Source organism: Lucilia sericata, unplaced genomic scaffold (genome assembly GCF_015586225.1).
Source record: "Lucilia sericata isolate MDLA Ls3-8-SP2 unplaced genomic scaffold, ASM1558622v1 Contig000232F_arrow, whole genome shotgun sequence".
NCBI lineage: Eukaryota > Metazoa > Arthropoda > Insecta > Diptera > Calliphoridae > Lucilia > Lucilia sericata.
This window is the reverse complement of record NW_023994259.1, coordinates 442,873-459,035: the sequence shown is the minus strand read 5'-3', so window position 1 is coordinate 459,035 and position 16,163 is coordinate 442,873. Positions and strand designations below refer to the sequence as shown.

The 16,163-nt window shown below is 30.7% G+C and overlaps 1 pseudogene; it reads right to left on the bottom strand.

Annotated features, from left to right (window-relative positions):
- The window catches only part of LOC119602431, a 61,619-nt pseudogene that overhangs the window by 15,576 nt on the left and 29,880 nt on the right, over positions 1–16,163 (bottom strand).

Genomic DNA, 16,163 nt, shown 5'->3' with positions numbered 1-16,163 from the left:
GTAGTGACTATAGACCAGTCTATAGTCTTGACTATAGACCAGTCTATTGTTTTGACTATAGACCAGTATAAAGTCTTGACTATAGACCAGTCTATAGTCTTGACTATAGACCAGTCTATAGTCTTGACTATAGACCAGTCTATAGTCTTGACTATAGACCAGTCTATAGTCTTGACTATAAACCAGTCTATAGTCTTGACTATAGACCAGTCTATAGTCTTGACTATAGACCAGTCTATAGTCTTGACTATAGACCAGTCTATAGTCTTGACTATAGACCATTCTATAGTCTTGACTATAGACCAGTCTATAGTCTTGACTATAGACCAGTCTATAGTCTTGACTATAGACCAGTCTATAGTCTTGACTATAGACCAGTCTATAGTCTTGACTATAGACCAGTCTATAGTCTTGACTATAGACCAGTCTATAGTCTTGACTATAGACCAGTCTATAGTCTTGACTATAGACCAGTCTATAGTCTTGACTATAGACCAGTCTATAGTCTTGACTATAGACCAGTCTATAGTCTTGACTATAGACCAGTCTATAGTCTTGACTATAGACCAGTCTATAGTCTTGACTATAGACCAGTCTATAGTCTTGACTATAGACCAGTCTATAGTCTTGACTATAGACCATGTCTATAGTCCTTGACTATAGACCAGTCTATAGTCTTGACTATAGACCAGTCTATAGTCTTGACTATAGACCAGTCTATAGTCTTGACTATAGACCAGTCTATAGTCTTGACTATAGACCAGTCTATAGTCTTGACTATAGACCAGTCTATAGTCTTGACTATAGACCAGTCTATAGTCTTGACTATAGACCAGTCTATAGTCTTGACTATAGACCAGTCTATAGTCTTGACTATAGACCAGTCTATAGTCTTGACTATAGACCAGTCTATAGTCTTGACTATAGACCAGTCTATAGTCTTGACTATAGACCAGTCTATAGTCTTGACTAGTAGACCAGTCTATAGTCTTGACTATAGACCAGTCTATAGTCTTGACTATAGACCAGTCTATAGTCTTGACTATAGACCAGTCTATAGTCTTGACTGTAGACCAGTCTATAGTCTTGACTATAGACCAGTCTATAGTCTTGACTATAGACCAGTCTATAGTCTTGACTATAGACCGGTCTATAGTCTTGACTATAGACGAGTCTATAGTCATGACTATAGACCAGTCTATATAGTCTTGACTATAGACCAGTCTATAGTCTTGACTATAGACCAGTCTATAGTCTTGACTATAGACCAGTCTATAGTCTTGACTATAGACCAGTCTATAGTCTTGACTATAGACCAGTCTATAGTCTTGACTATAGACCAGTCTATAGTCTTGACTATAGACCAGTCTATAGTCTTGACTATAGACCAGTCTATAGTCTTGACTATAAACTAGTCTATAGTCTTGACTATAGACCATTCTATAGTCTTGACTATAGACCATTCTATAGTCTTGACTATAGACCAGACTATAGTCTTGACTATAGACCAGTCTATAGTCTTGACTATAGACCAGTCTATAGTCTTGACTATAGACCAAAGTATAGTCTTGATTATAGATCAATGTATAGTCTTGACTATAGACCAGTTTATAGTCTTGACTATAGACCAGTCTATAGTCTTGACTATAGACCAGTCTATAGTCTTGACTATAGACCAGTCTATAGTCTTGACTATTTGACTTAGCCAAGCAAATGTAATGTCTAAATAAAATTGCTATTTATTTAACAACTTTTTTGTTGAAAACTTTTTAAACGCAATTCATGGAAAATACTCATAACAAAAAGAATTTAAGCAATAGAAATTCTTTTGTGTTTCAGCTGTTAATGGCATAAATGTCATAGATTCTAATAGACTGTAAAGTAGTGGAAATAATGTGGCATAGTTTTTGGGGCGAAATTTTTCTACATAGTCATATATACCTATATATGTATAAATATAACAGAACATAATCTCACATGATATTTAGTTACTTTTTTTGGGGGCAGTTTATTAAAGTCTAGATTAATTTTAAACATTAATTTGTTTGCTTTTTATGAGAAGAATAGCATACTTTTAGTTGTTTGTTTAGAAAAATGATGCAACCAGAACATTTATATACATACATATGTACATATATTTATTTTTAATGGTTTAGTTTTTTCTTTTTTTTTTGGTATAGAAAAATGTGTGCTCATGTGTTTTTTGTTTAAGGAAAAGCTTTTAGAATGTGGTTATATACCATGTACGTACGTTATGTTGCATACTTTTAGGTTTAACATTAAAAATATTTTAAAAGTATACTTTTTTGGTCTTTTTACTTTCATAAATAAGTTGTGTTTGGATTTTTTGTTCTTAAATATGAAATAAAAGGTTAATACTTTCTAGTTCTATTTTGAGGTATTAATATAGAAGATTAGAGCCTATTGTGGGTGACATTTTATAGCCAGGCTAAAACTTTTTAATAAGAATGAACATTTTAGAGGATTTCCTTATTAACCACATAATATTACTTCCTAAATATTAGAAAAAATTTACGTTTATGGTGTTACAAATTTTATGATATATTTGATTACTATATTTTGGTTTTGAAACAACTCATTAGTTTTATAAATTCTTGTTTTATTTATTATAAAAATTTACTTATTTTAAACTTTAATGACAATTTCATTTATGTATGTATATCCTTTTTGAAATTTATTATACATATATAACAATTAGCACACTTTTAGCGATTTATGTTAAAAAGACTATATACTGATCTATGGTCAAGACTTTATACTGATCTCTGGTCTAGACCATAGTCAACACTATAGTTTGATAGTCAAGACTATAGACTGATCTAGTCAAGACTATAGCCTGATCTATAGATTGATCTATAGTCAAGACTTTAGAATTATCAAGAGTCAAGACTACAGACTGATCTACAGTCAAGAATATAGACAGATGTATAATAAATACTAGTCAAATCTGTAGACTGATCTATAGTCTGTAGAGTTCTATAGTCAAGACTATAGACTGATTTATAGTAAAGACTATAGTCTGATCTTTAGTCAAGACTATAGACTGATCAATAATCATGATTATAGACTGATCTATAGTCAAGACTATAGATTGATCTATAGTCAAGACTATAGATTGATCTATAGTTAGGACTATAGACTGATCTATAGCCAATACTATTGATTCCAAGGCCAAGGATCTTCTAACCAATTATTGCCAGAATACAATGATTGATTTATACGATCCTCTGTGGCACCCACGCTGCCGGTAGAGGCCAGACCCAATGTGGGTAAATAATTCTAAAGTTGTGCCGTATAGGATGTTTTGTTTGTTACCATCTCAGTCAGGGTATTCGTAATAAAGCATTTGACTTTGTGCGGTAGAATATTGGTAGGATTTTCACAATATATGCAAAGGTGAACAGAGAGATGTTTGATTGTATGTGGTAAAAGGTATTAGTGACTCCAGAGTAGGTGTTTGTAAACTCATATTATTAATTACTTGGACTTAAACTACTGCTAATATGCGGTCTCAAATAATGATTAAGTGCCGGATGAGAAAGCTGCTGTTGATGCTTTGATGTCAATGATATTTGAAATTCTTTAAGAGGTTCAACTACATCTCCCACTATTAGCTTCAGATGAGACCTACATTTTTCCAGAAAGGTATTCGCTGTAGTAAGATGTTCTTGTTCATGACTATTGGCAGGTTTGCTTTATTGCTGTTGCTACTGCTATTGATGTTGTTGAGTGAAGGATGACAAGTTGTTGATGTTGTGGGGGTTGCTAGTGATAGTACAGGTGGTATTGTAGGGGTGATGAAAATAATCAGACATATCAGTATTATAACAACTATATTGTATTGTTGAATATTTCGTCGTAGTCTTTGCTGCAGTTGAAGTTGCTTCGAATGTTTTAAGTATACAACGGATTGTTTGTGCCAAATTTTTTGTTGCCCCCTCAGTGACAGCAGCAGTAGTGTGATCAACATTATGGCGGGTGATTTCCGGTATTTTAGTTTCATTATTTTCCGTAGGTGCTGACATGCCAGCTGTCTGTTCTCACCATATTTTAAAAAGTGTTTCTTTTTTGCTCGTGTCCTTTAGCAGGTACTTCATTTTTTCCGTTACCATTAACGCTAACATCTTTGGTATGTTTCCAGCATAAAAATTCATAAAATTCTTCAATGTTTTTATTGATGTCAATGTTGTTGTTGCTGTTGTCTTTGTTATTTCTGTTCCATCTGTATGGGATGTTGTTGACAGCTTGTAATTCGTTTGAAATGTTGATGTGGGCAGGGTATATTGGGTTTGTGCTGATGTTTGTAACGCACAATAATATTGGTCCTATACCCACCTTAAAGTATACCAATCGGCTCAGAATCATTTTCTGAGTCGATTTAGCTATGTCCGTCCGTCTGTCCGTTTGTCCGTCCGTCCATGTAAACCTTGTAATCAAACTACAGGTCGCAATTTTGAAGATAATTCAATGAAATTTGGTACATGATCTTTTATTGTACCAGGGACGAAGCCTATTGAAAATGGTTAAGATCGGTCCATTATTTTACCTAGCCCCCATACAACTGAACCCCCGAATAGGGCTTTTAAAATTTGTAATCAAACTACAGGTCGCAATTTTGGAGATAATTCAATGAAATTTGGCACATTATCTTTTATGGTACCGTAGATGAAGCCTGTTGAAAATGGTTTACATCGGTCCATTATTTCACCTAGCCCCCATACAACTGAATCCGCCGAATAGGGATTTTAAGTTCATAATTATGTTTAATATACTCATATCTCGACAAAAAGCTGCAATAACCAAGTTGTATACAAGACTTGATAACCACCACGAATTTCATAATAATAGGTTCTCATATGACCCTAGCCCCTATGAAAAGCCCCCATCAAAATTTCATTTAAATGTCCACAATTTTATTCAACAATAAACGGCTTAAGTATGTATATCTAAGGCAAGGTACAATTCAACTTAAATGCTTTATTATGGCAACTAAATCACATTATATTTTTGTCAAAGGTGTAGGGTATTATATGGTCGGCCTCGACCGACTATAATTTCTTACTTGTTATTCGTTGTAGTTGTTGAAATATCCGATTCTCTATCTGTGTCGAAATATTGCTGTCGCTGTTTCTGTAGTTCTTTCTGTAGTAGTTGTTGTCTTTGTTGCAAATCCATTTCATTCTATAACGGTTTGACAAGCTGTGTATTGAATTTCTTTTTCAGTGTTCTCTCACTCTGATTTATATCTTCGCAGTCGATTTTATTTTCCAAACATCAACGATAAATCAGTACATTTTAATTCGAACAATAGCAATCAGATTTTATTTCCTTTGGCTGCCAAATCACCCTGAAATGACAATTATAAACATGTAAAAAGGAAATAATTAGATACAATTTTATATGGAGTAGATCTAAATTCGTTTTATTTCAGTTTAATGATCAATATTTTCAATGTTTTTTTTAGAGACAATTTGGAAAAATGTTTATAATCAGTATAATGCTGTAATTTTTAGCAATTAAAAGATTCTGAGAGGAAATTTAGTTTTATGAAAACATCGTCCCCTTATTTTAAAATAATTCGATTGTATTAATGCATTCTTCAAATTATTATTTTATTATACTATTTTGAATTTATTCAAGTGCTTTGCAAATATTCAGAAACCACAAAAATAAATTAAATTTTATTAAAATGTAGAAATAATTTTAATTTAGACATAGAAAATTTACGATAAAAAAAAAACAGTCTGGTATGACATGCTAAATAAATTAAAAGTCATTATTAACAATAAATTCTAAAAGCCATATAAAAGTTATATTGTATGAATCCGTTCAGTTTTTCGGACTTATAGGTCAATTGGCACGTTTTCGATGACATTTAAATGCAATTGTTATGTCAATCATGACATACTTACTGCAATGTTTAAAAAAGTATAAGTTTTTTTCCAAGCTGCGATTTGTTAAATTTTAATTTTGACTTCAATTTAAATTGCATGTAAATTTGGTTAAAAGCCAAATTTGGAATTTAAGTTTTTTTGTGATCATTAAGATTTTTTTACATTTGGCTAAAAATGCTTATATACGTAATGGTTTGTGTTTATTAATAATTATGTAGGTTGGTAGGTTTTGCTTATATCATTTATTTTTTTATAAAAAGAACGTACACAATAATTCTACTCTTTCAATGACATTTATCGTTATTATGTTGTTGTAGTTCTCAGATTATGTGTTTCTAATGTGTTCCATAACTACTGACACATACATATGAATGAAGAAATCACGCATCTGGTAGATTTACACTCTAGGTTCTAACTAACTACTAACTAACTAACTAACTAACTAACTAACTAACTAACTAACTAACTACTAACTGAACTAACTACTAACTAACTACGAAACTAACTAACTAACTAACTAACTAACTAACTACTAACTAACTACTAACTACTAACTACTAACTAACTAACTAACAACTAACACTAACGTAACTAAACTAACTAACTAACTAACTAACTAACTAACTAACTAACTAACTAACTAACTAACTAACTAACTAACTAACTAACTAACTAACTAAGACTACTAACTAACTAACTAACTAACTAACTACTAACTAACTAACTAACTAACTATACTAACTAACTAACTAACTAACTAACTAACTAACTAACTAACTAACTAACTAACTAACTAACTAACTAACTAACTAACTACTAACTAACTAACTAACTAACTAACTAACTAACTAACTAACTAACTAACTAACTAACTAACTAACTACTAACTAACTACTAACTACTAACTAACTACTAACTAACTAACTAACTAACTAACTAACTAACTAACTAACTAACTAACTAACTAACTAACTAAACTAACTAACTAACTAACTAACTAACTAACTAACTAACTAACTAACTAACTAACTAACTACTACTAACTAACTACTAACTAACTAACTAACTAACTAACTAACTACTAACTAACTAACTAACTAACTTAACTAACTAACCTAACTAACTACTAACTAACTAACTAACTAACTAACTAACTAACTACTAACTAACTAACTACTAACTAACTAACTAACTAACTAACTAACTACTAACTAACTAACTAACTAACTAACTAACTAACTAACTAACTAACTAACTAACTCTAACTAACTACTAACTAACTACTAACTACTAACTACTAACTAACTAACTAACTAACTAACTAACTACTAACTAACTAACTAACTACTAACTACTAACTAACTAACTAACTAACTAACTAACTAACTAAAACTAACTACTAACTAACTAACTAACTAACTAACTAACTAACTAACTAACTAACTAACTACTCTAACTAACTAACTAACTAACTACTAACTAACTACTAACTAACTAACTAACTAACTAACTAACTAAACTAACTAACTAACTAACTAACTAAAAACTAAAAACTAACTAACTAATAACTAACTAACTAACTAAACTAACTAACGAACTAACTAACTAACTAACGAACTAACTAACTAAACTAAAATAACTAACTAACTAAACTAACTAACTAACTAACTAACTAACTAACTAACTAACTAACTAACCTAACGAACTAACTAACTAACTAACTAACTACTAACTAACTAACTAACTAACTAACTAACTAACTAACTAATAACTAACTAACTAACTAACTACTAACTAACTAACTAACTAACTAGCTAACAACCTAACTACGACTCAGAATTACATGTTCATTCTTTTTTTTGTATTTTCTATAAGAGAACGTTACGAGATTTTCTTAGAAATTTTTTTATGTTGTAGTACATTTCTGAAATTCGTTGTAATCATTAATTAATTTATTTATTTTCTATTTTGTTTAAGTTTTTAATTGTTTCATATAAATTTTATTAAAATGCTAGAAGTACTCATATCAAAAATTATATAACTAAATTTTATGTGAAATTTAATACACATTTTTTTTTAATTTTTTTCCAAACATTTCCTACATACTCTTGAACAAAATGTTTGTATAAATATATGAAAATACAAACACTTGATATCTTTTGATGTGTTGTTTTTTTGCTTGATTTTTCTGTATTTTTCCTACGTAAAATGCTTTGGGTGCTACTGCAGTTGTTTTTGTCTCTAGTTTCTTGAGTGGAAAAATAAATCAAGCATGTAACGGAAAAAAAATAATAGAAAATAAAAATAGCAAGCATATTTTCAATAGTTCTTATAGATAAGACCCTATAATAATATTAAGTGTTGTACCAGGAAAATCGAAACAAATTCATAAAGTGATATGAATATGTTAAGTTTGTTCAAAAAAAAAAAAAAAAATTAAATAAAACTTTAAGAAATTTTGTTAACTATAGACTTAGGTAACAGAAAACAATAATTTTTTGTAATTCAGACCAAATAAATGATTAGTAAATTTTATTTAACTTTAGTATTTCTGTCTCTAATTTTTATACTCACCATAAAATGATGGGGGTATATTGAATTTGTCATTCCGTTTGTAACACATCGAAATATTCGTCATAGACCCCCAAAAGTATATATACATATTTTGGGTCGTTATTAAATTCTATGACGATCTAGCCTTGTCCGTCCGTCCGTCTGCCTGTCTGTCTGTCTGTTTGTATGTTTGTCTGTCTGTGTGTCTGTTTAAAACACGATAGAGTCCGTGCGGAATGAGCTAGAGGGTTAAAATTTTCCAGAAATGTTCTCTATAGGTTTGTTTGGTATTGAAAATTGGCCATATCGGTCCACGTTTTAACTATTTTTGTCCTTGGGTAAAAAGAAGAGCATGTACCAAATTTCATCTAACTATCTTGAAAATTGCGAGCGCGCACAAGGTTTACATGGACACACAGACAGACCGACCGACAGAAAGACAGACATAGGCAGACAGACAGACAGACAAACAGGCAAACAGACAGATGGACATAGCTAAATCGACTCAGAATGTGATGCTGAGCCGATTGGTATATTTATAGCTGTAGGTTATTTAGGTGTTACAAACATCACCCCAAACGCATAATACCCATCCCACTATAGTGGTGTAGGATATAACAATATTGATAAAAATGTTTAGAAATTTATTATAGTCATAATACAAAACAAAAATACAAATTGATATAAATGGCATGTAATCTCTCTTGTATTTCTATGTCAAAGAATTGTGCAAAATGTTTTATTTAGTCGAGAATAACAAAAAAGTTCAAAAATAATATAAAAAGTTTTACTCACATCAAAATGTATTTATTACTATTGTTGCTTAGGGCAGTGAGGGTCAACTTACATATCAACTATTTGATTTGAGGAAATCAGACGAATGATTACTGATGTAATTTAGACATACATATATCTACTTAGATCATTTTAGTGTTTGTGTGTCGTCTACATTCATTCAAGTAATATTTTTTTGTACTTTTAAATAGAATTCCCAAAAGTGCCCATCTCTTTCATAAGATAATCATAATAAAAAACCTACATACCCTTGAATAAAACTTATATTTTGCAAAAAAAAAAATATTGAAAAGTTGCGAATTCTAAGGATACAACAATCATATGATTATTTATAATAATGTGCAATCATATATTTTCATTAATTTTATAAGGAAATATGAAATAAGAAAAAATTTATTTGATTCTGGAAATATTGCTTATGCAGCTGAAATGATTATTGATTTAAAGATAATTTATCAGATAGTTTATTTGGTCGAAAATCAAATATGGTCCTTCAAACAATAATTTTACAATCATTGTTTTTTCTTAACCATTTGTTTGTAGTTTAGGAATATGTTAAGTTACCTATCAAATATTTGAGGCAAAAAACCTAATAACATTTTAATTATAATTATTAATCAAACCTGCATAAGCCGCATTGGCAGACTACATAGAATATAAAATAATTTCAAGGCTTATTTGTGTAGTAGATAAATTCATGCCAAAAATTTTTGTTGATTAGTGTAATTATTTGCTAAAAAATAGCAAGTTTTTAAATCCCTCCAAAAATATTCAACAAACTTATTTGTCTCCAAAATATTTAATGTCCCTAGGCATTGTTTGCTTTACATTTTTTCCATAGAAAATATTCCAAAAAACAAAACAAGTTAGAGTGCTATATTCGGCTCTGCCGAATCTTAAATACCCTCCACCAGCAAGCTACTTTTCATTGAGACCCATTTAACTATCTAATTTTTAGATAACGTGGCGAAATTTGTGTTTCCTTATTGAGGGTACTAACATTTATGCATATGTCAAACTAATTTTAATTAGGTCGAGAAAAATGTATATTAATAGGCCAGTTTGAAAACATTTTAATATAATGATATATCTGTACACAGAACATACTCATTTTGAATTTTATCCGGATATAATCATTTAATTACGAATTAAGTGATATTAAGTGATTTTCAGAAGTATACCTTATATGGGAGCTAAGACAACCTATGGACCGATCCGGAAGAAAAAAATCCGTAGAATGATTTATATATACAAAATAAACATTTATGTCGAATTTTATCCCGATAACTTTGATTATCAAGTGCATTTGAGTAATTTTCGAAAATGGACCTTATATGGGAGTTGTGACCAATTATCAACTGATAAAGAAAAAATTTAGTATAATGATTTACTATAATGATTACTACAATAGATTTATTAATTAATGAAATATTTGCGTTTAGGTGATTTTCGGAAGTGGACTTTATATGTATAGGAGCTATGACCTTACACAAAGCATATTTGTGTCGAATTTTATCAAGATACCTTTATTTGATAATGAAATATGTGCGTTTAAGTGATTTTTTTGAAGTGGACCTTATATAGGAGCTACTACAATATATGGATCAATCCGGAAAAAATTTGGTAGAATGATTTATATGCTCACAAAACATATTCAAGTCGTACTTCATCCCGATAGCCTTATTATTCAAAGAAATATATGCGTTTAAGTGATTTTCGTATGTGGACCCTCTATGGGAGCCTATCCGGAAAAATTTCGTAGAGTGATTCATATAAAGACAATACATATTTGTGTCGAATTTTATCAAGATAACTTTATTTAACAATGAAATATATGCGATTAAGTAATTTTCGGAAGTGGGACTTATATGGGAGCTATCACCAATAATGGACCGATCCGGGGAAAAAGTGGTAGAATGATTTATATGTACACATTACATATTCAAGTCGAATTTTATCCTTATAGCTTTAGAATTTAATGAAATATATTCGTTTAATTGATTTTCGGAAGTGGACCTTATATGGGAGCTATGACCTATTATGAGCCTATCCGGAAAAAATTTCGTAGAGTGATTCATATTTAGACTAAACATATTTGTGTCGAATTTTATCAAGATAGCTTTGTTTGACAATGATATATGAGCTTTTAAATGATTTTCGGAAGTGGGCCTTATAGAGTAATTCATATTTAGACAAAATCTATTTATGTCGAATTTTATCACGATAGCTTTATTTGACAATGAAATATGTGTTTTTAAGTGATTTTCGGAAGTGGGCCTTATATGGGAGCTATGACCAATAATGGACCGATCCGTAAAAAAAATTGTAAAATGATTTGTATGTATACAAACATATTTGTGTCGAATTTTATCCCAATAGCTTTATAATTCATTGAAATATATGCGTTTAAGTGATTTTCGGAAGTGGACTTTATATGGGAGCTATGACCAATTATTGGCCTATCCGGAAAAAATTTCGTAGAGTGATTCATATTTAGACTAAACATATTTGTGTCGAATTTTATCAAGATAGCTTTGTTTGACAATGATATATGAGCTTTCAAATGATTTTCGGAAGTGGGCCTTATATGGGAGCTATGACCAATAATGGACCGATCCGTAAAAAATTTGGTAGAATGATTTGTATGTATACAAAACATATTTAACTCGACTTTTATCACAATAGCTTTACTCATCAAAGAAATATGTGCGTTTAGGTGATTTTGGGAAGTGGACCTTATATGAGAGCTATGACCAATTGTGGACCGACTGAGATCTGCGTTGATAGTATGATTTCTGTTCATATTATATTTGCATGTACAAAATTTTGTGTTGATACCGATATATTTGAGGGAGTTATTAACGATAAACTAATTTCCGAGAATATATACCTTTGTATGGGGGCTATGGGAAATATTGGATCGATTGTAAAGATTTTGAACATAATTGATTACTGCCTTGAAAAAATAATGTGTGACAAAATTCATAGAAATATCTTTGGTAGTTTCCGAGAAAACTTCAAAGGAATTATGAAAAAACCGTAATTTTTTTCGAGGTAGTCTGAAATTTTTACTTATAACTTTTTACGTTGTGAACCGATTTTGCTGATTTTCAATACCAAACTGCTTAGGATAATAATGAATATTCTTAGTGAATTTGGCTGATTTCTTTTGCTTAGTTTTAACGTGAGCGTGTTTTAACCAGACAGACAGACGGACAGACGGACATAGCTAAATCGACTCAGAATTTCATAGGGACCCAGAATATATATACTTTGTTGGGTCTCAGACGAATATTTCTTGGTGTTACACACGGAATGACAAACTTATATATACCCTTTATCACCACTGATGGTGGTGGAGGGTATAAAAACATAACCAAAAATATGTATAGAAAATGTAAATGTTAAGTTATTTCTAAAGGTGGAGGTTAATTATTTTGTTTGGTTAAACAAAGTGAGAGTTATTCAAAGAGCATATAAATAATCATATGTGTATATGTATATTAGGTTAGCATCGATCTATAGCTATAGTATAAAACATTTACATGCTTTGAAAACATATTTTAAATAGACCCATGCCGTCATACATATATTTATAGATCCCCATCGAAATTTTGACATGATTTAAATTTTTTGTATTTTTTAATGGCGCAAATATTATTGAGTTTTTAGAAATAAATTTTGGTTAAGATTGTCAAATATTTTATTTGAAACCATTCTCAAGAGGTCTACCTATTACTTTCTTGATATCTTTAATGACTATGTTTGTAAACAAGTGTGTATATTACTGTGTATTTAAACCTGCATTGTTCTCTTTATACTCTTTTCTATTTACACAAAAAGTCCCTGCTATACTGTTAAATCTATAAAAAACATAAAAATTTACTAGTATTAGTTTGGTGTTGTCAATGTAATTGTAAGTAGCCCAGTACAGCTATACTTAGATGTAAAGTGCCCCTTTTGTGCCATAATGTCAGTTCTAGTTCTGGTTCTAGTTCTATTCTAGTTCTATTCTAGTTCTGTTCTAGTTCTGTTCTAGTTCTGTACTAGTTCTGTACTAGTTCTGTTCTAGTTCTGTTCTAGTTCTGTTTCTAGTTCTGTTCTAGTTCTAGTTCTGTTCTAGTTCTAGTTCTAGTTCTAGTTCTGTTCTAGTTCTGTTCTAGTTCTGTTCTAGTTCTGTTCTAGTTCTGTTCTAGTTCTGTTCTAGTTCTGTTCTAGTTCTGTTCTAGTTGTTCTAGTTCTGTTCTAGTTCTGTTCTAGTTCTGTTCTAGTTATGTTCTAGTTCTGTCTAGTTCTGTTCTAGTTCTGTTCTAGTTCTGTTCTAGTTCTGTTTCTAGTTCTGTTCTAGTTCGTTCTAGTTCTGTCTAGTTCTGTTCTAGTTCTGTTCTAGTTCTGTTCTAGTTCTGTTCTAGTTCTGTTCTAGTTCTGTTCTAGTTCTGTTCTAGTTCGGTTCTAGTTCTTTCTAGTTCTGTTCTAGTTCTGTTCTAGTTTCTGTTCTAGTTCTGTTCTAGTTCTGTTCTAGTTCTGTTCTAGTTCTGTTCTATTCTGTTCTAGTTCTGTTCTAGTTCTGTTCTAGTTGCTGTCTAGGTTCTGTTGCTAGTTCTGTTCTAGTTCATTGTTCTGTTCTAGTTCTGTTCTAGTTCTTTCTAGTTCCAGTTCTAGTTCAGTTTCTAGTTCAGTTCTAGTTAGTTCTAGTTCAGTGTCCTAGTTCTGTTCTAGTTCTGTTCTAGTTCTTGTTCTAGTTCTGTTCTAGTTCTGTTCTAGTTCTGTTCTAGTTCTGTTAGTTCTGTTCTAGTTCTGTTCTAGTTCTGTTCTAGTTCTGTTCTAGTTTTGTTCTAGTTCTGTTCTAGTTCTGTTCTAGTTCTTTTCTAGTTCTGTTCTAGTTCTGTTCTAGTTCTGTTCTAGTTCTGTTCTAGTTCTGTTCTAGTTCTGTTCTAGTTCTGTTCTAGTTCTGTTCTAGTTCTGTTCTAGTTCTGTTCTAGTTCTGTTCTAGTTCTGTTCTAGTTCTGTTCTAGTTCTGTTCTAGTTCTGATCTAGATCTGTTCTAGTTCTGTTCTAGTTCTGTTCTAGTTCTGTTCTAGTTCTGTTCTAGTTCTGTTCTAGTTCTGTTCTAGTTCTGTTCTAGTTCTGTTCTAGTTCTGTTCTAGTTTTGTTCTAGTTCTGTTCTAGTTCTGTTCTAGTTCTGTTCTAGTTCTCCAATTAGTTCTGTTCTAGTCCAGTTTAGAAAGAAGATACTTTAAGATGTGGTCGCTTTTTTATTAAAATATTCGATATATGTCTGATCTGTTAAAGTTTCTTATTTAAAATCACTGGACTCAGTTACCACGAACTACTGTACAGTTTGTAATAGTATTCACATGCATTTACTAACATTTGATGTATGTGTAGGTATTCTTTTCACTCTCCATTTAGTATATGGTTATTATGATTTTTCACTTTTATTAAAAAAAAGAATACCACCTACAATATGATGACACTTTTTTCAGAAAAGTCTCAGGAGGAAATTAATATGTAGTATGTACTAGCTCCTATTGCAGTTGGTTGGCTTCCCTTTTCTTCTTCTTGAATTCTGAGAATTGTTTTTTTTTTTTAATTTAAAAGCAACTTACTCTTCAATTCTAAACCTTTATTTTTTTGGCAACCACCATGTTGCCAAGTTATTTTTATACTCAGCGTCAAAAGTTGAGCAGTAAACAGAGAAATTTTTACCATTTGCACTTGCAGTTATTATTTAGTACATGCGTCATCAAGATATGTACATTTTTCAAAACTTTTGTATTTGTAGAAATTCTGATTGTAAGTTACACAGGCTATGAGTAGTTAAAGACAAAAATAACTATTACAGGTCTACTAAATTGAAACACTGTAATTTATTTACATTTTTTTAAACTCACAAAATAGTGTTTTTACATTTAATCATCATATTGTTTAAATGTTTTGTATATATTACTTAAACTAACATTTTTGCAATAAATTGTCGTTGAGATCAATAAATCGATCATTAGCTTAACTCGTGCATGAACAAACAAGAATTTAAATTAGTGGAAACAATTGAATGAAACCAAGAAAATATTAGCAAACGTAAGTTAATATAGGAAAGTCATTTTATTTCGATAACATTTTAAACAAGCGATCATAATAAATTAAGGGAGAGTGGTGTTGAAATGGGCAACAAATATCGTTATGGATTTTTTTTTTAAAGTGGGTTAGACCTCACGGTATAAATGAATGAAATGTTTTGAATATAAATATGCTTTTACTAAGTTGCTTTTGAAACGGATTAGATTTTGTTTTTGTATTTTAAAGCAACATAGCAAATATTCATCGTTAAATAAGTCTAATAAATGTGTTGAGTATACCTCAAGCTCAAATGACTTGTTAGAGACAAAACGAAATATACAAAGGATACATGGATAAATGGAGGTAACCCAGCAAATAAATCATTTAAAATATTGTTCAGTTCTAGTTCTAGTCCAGTTCAAGTTCAGTTGTAGTTCAGTTCTAGTTCAGTTCTAGTTCAGTTCTATTTCAGTTCTAGTTCAGTTCTAGTTCAGTTCTAGTTCAGTTCTAGTTCAGTTCTAGTTCAGTTCTAGTTCAGTTCTAGTTCAGTTCTAGTTCAGTTCTAGTTCAGTTCTAGTTCAGTTCTAGTTCAGTTCTAGTTCAGTTCTAGTTCAGTTCTAGTTCAGTTCTAGTTCAGTTCCAGTTCAGTTCTAGTTCAGTTCTAGTTCAGTTCAGTTCTAGTTCAGTTCTAGTTCAGTTCTAGTTTAGTTCTAGTTCAGTTCTAGTTCTAGTTCAGTTCTAGTTCAGTTCTAGTACAGTTCTAGTTCAGTTCTAGTTCAGTTCTAGTTCAGTTCTAGTTCAGTTCTAGTTCAGTTCTAGTTCAGTTCTAGTTCAGTTCTA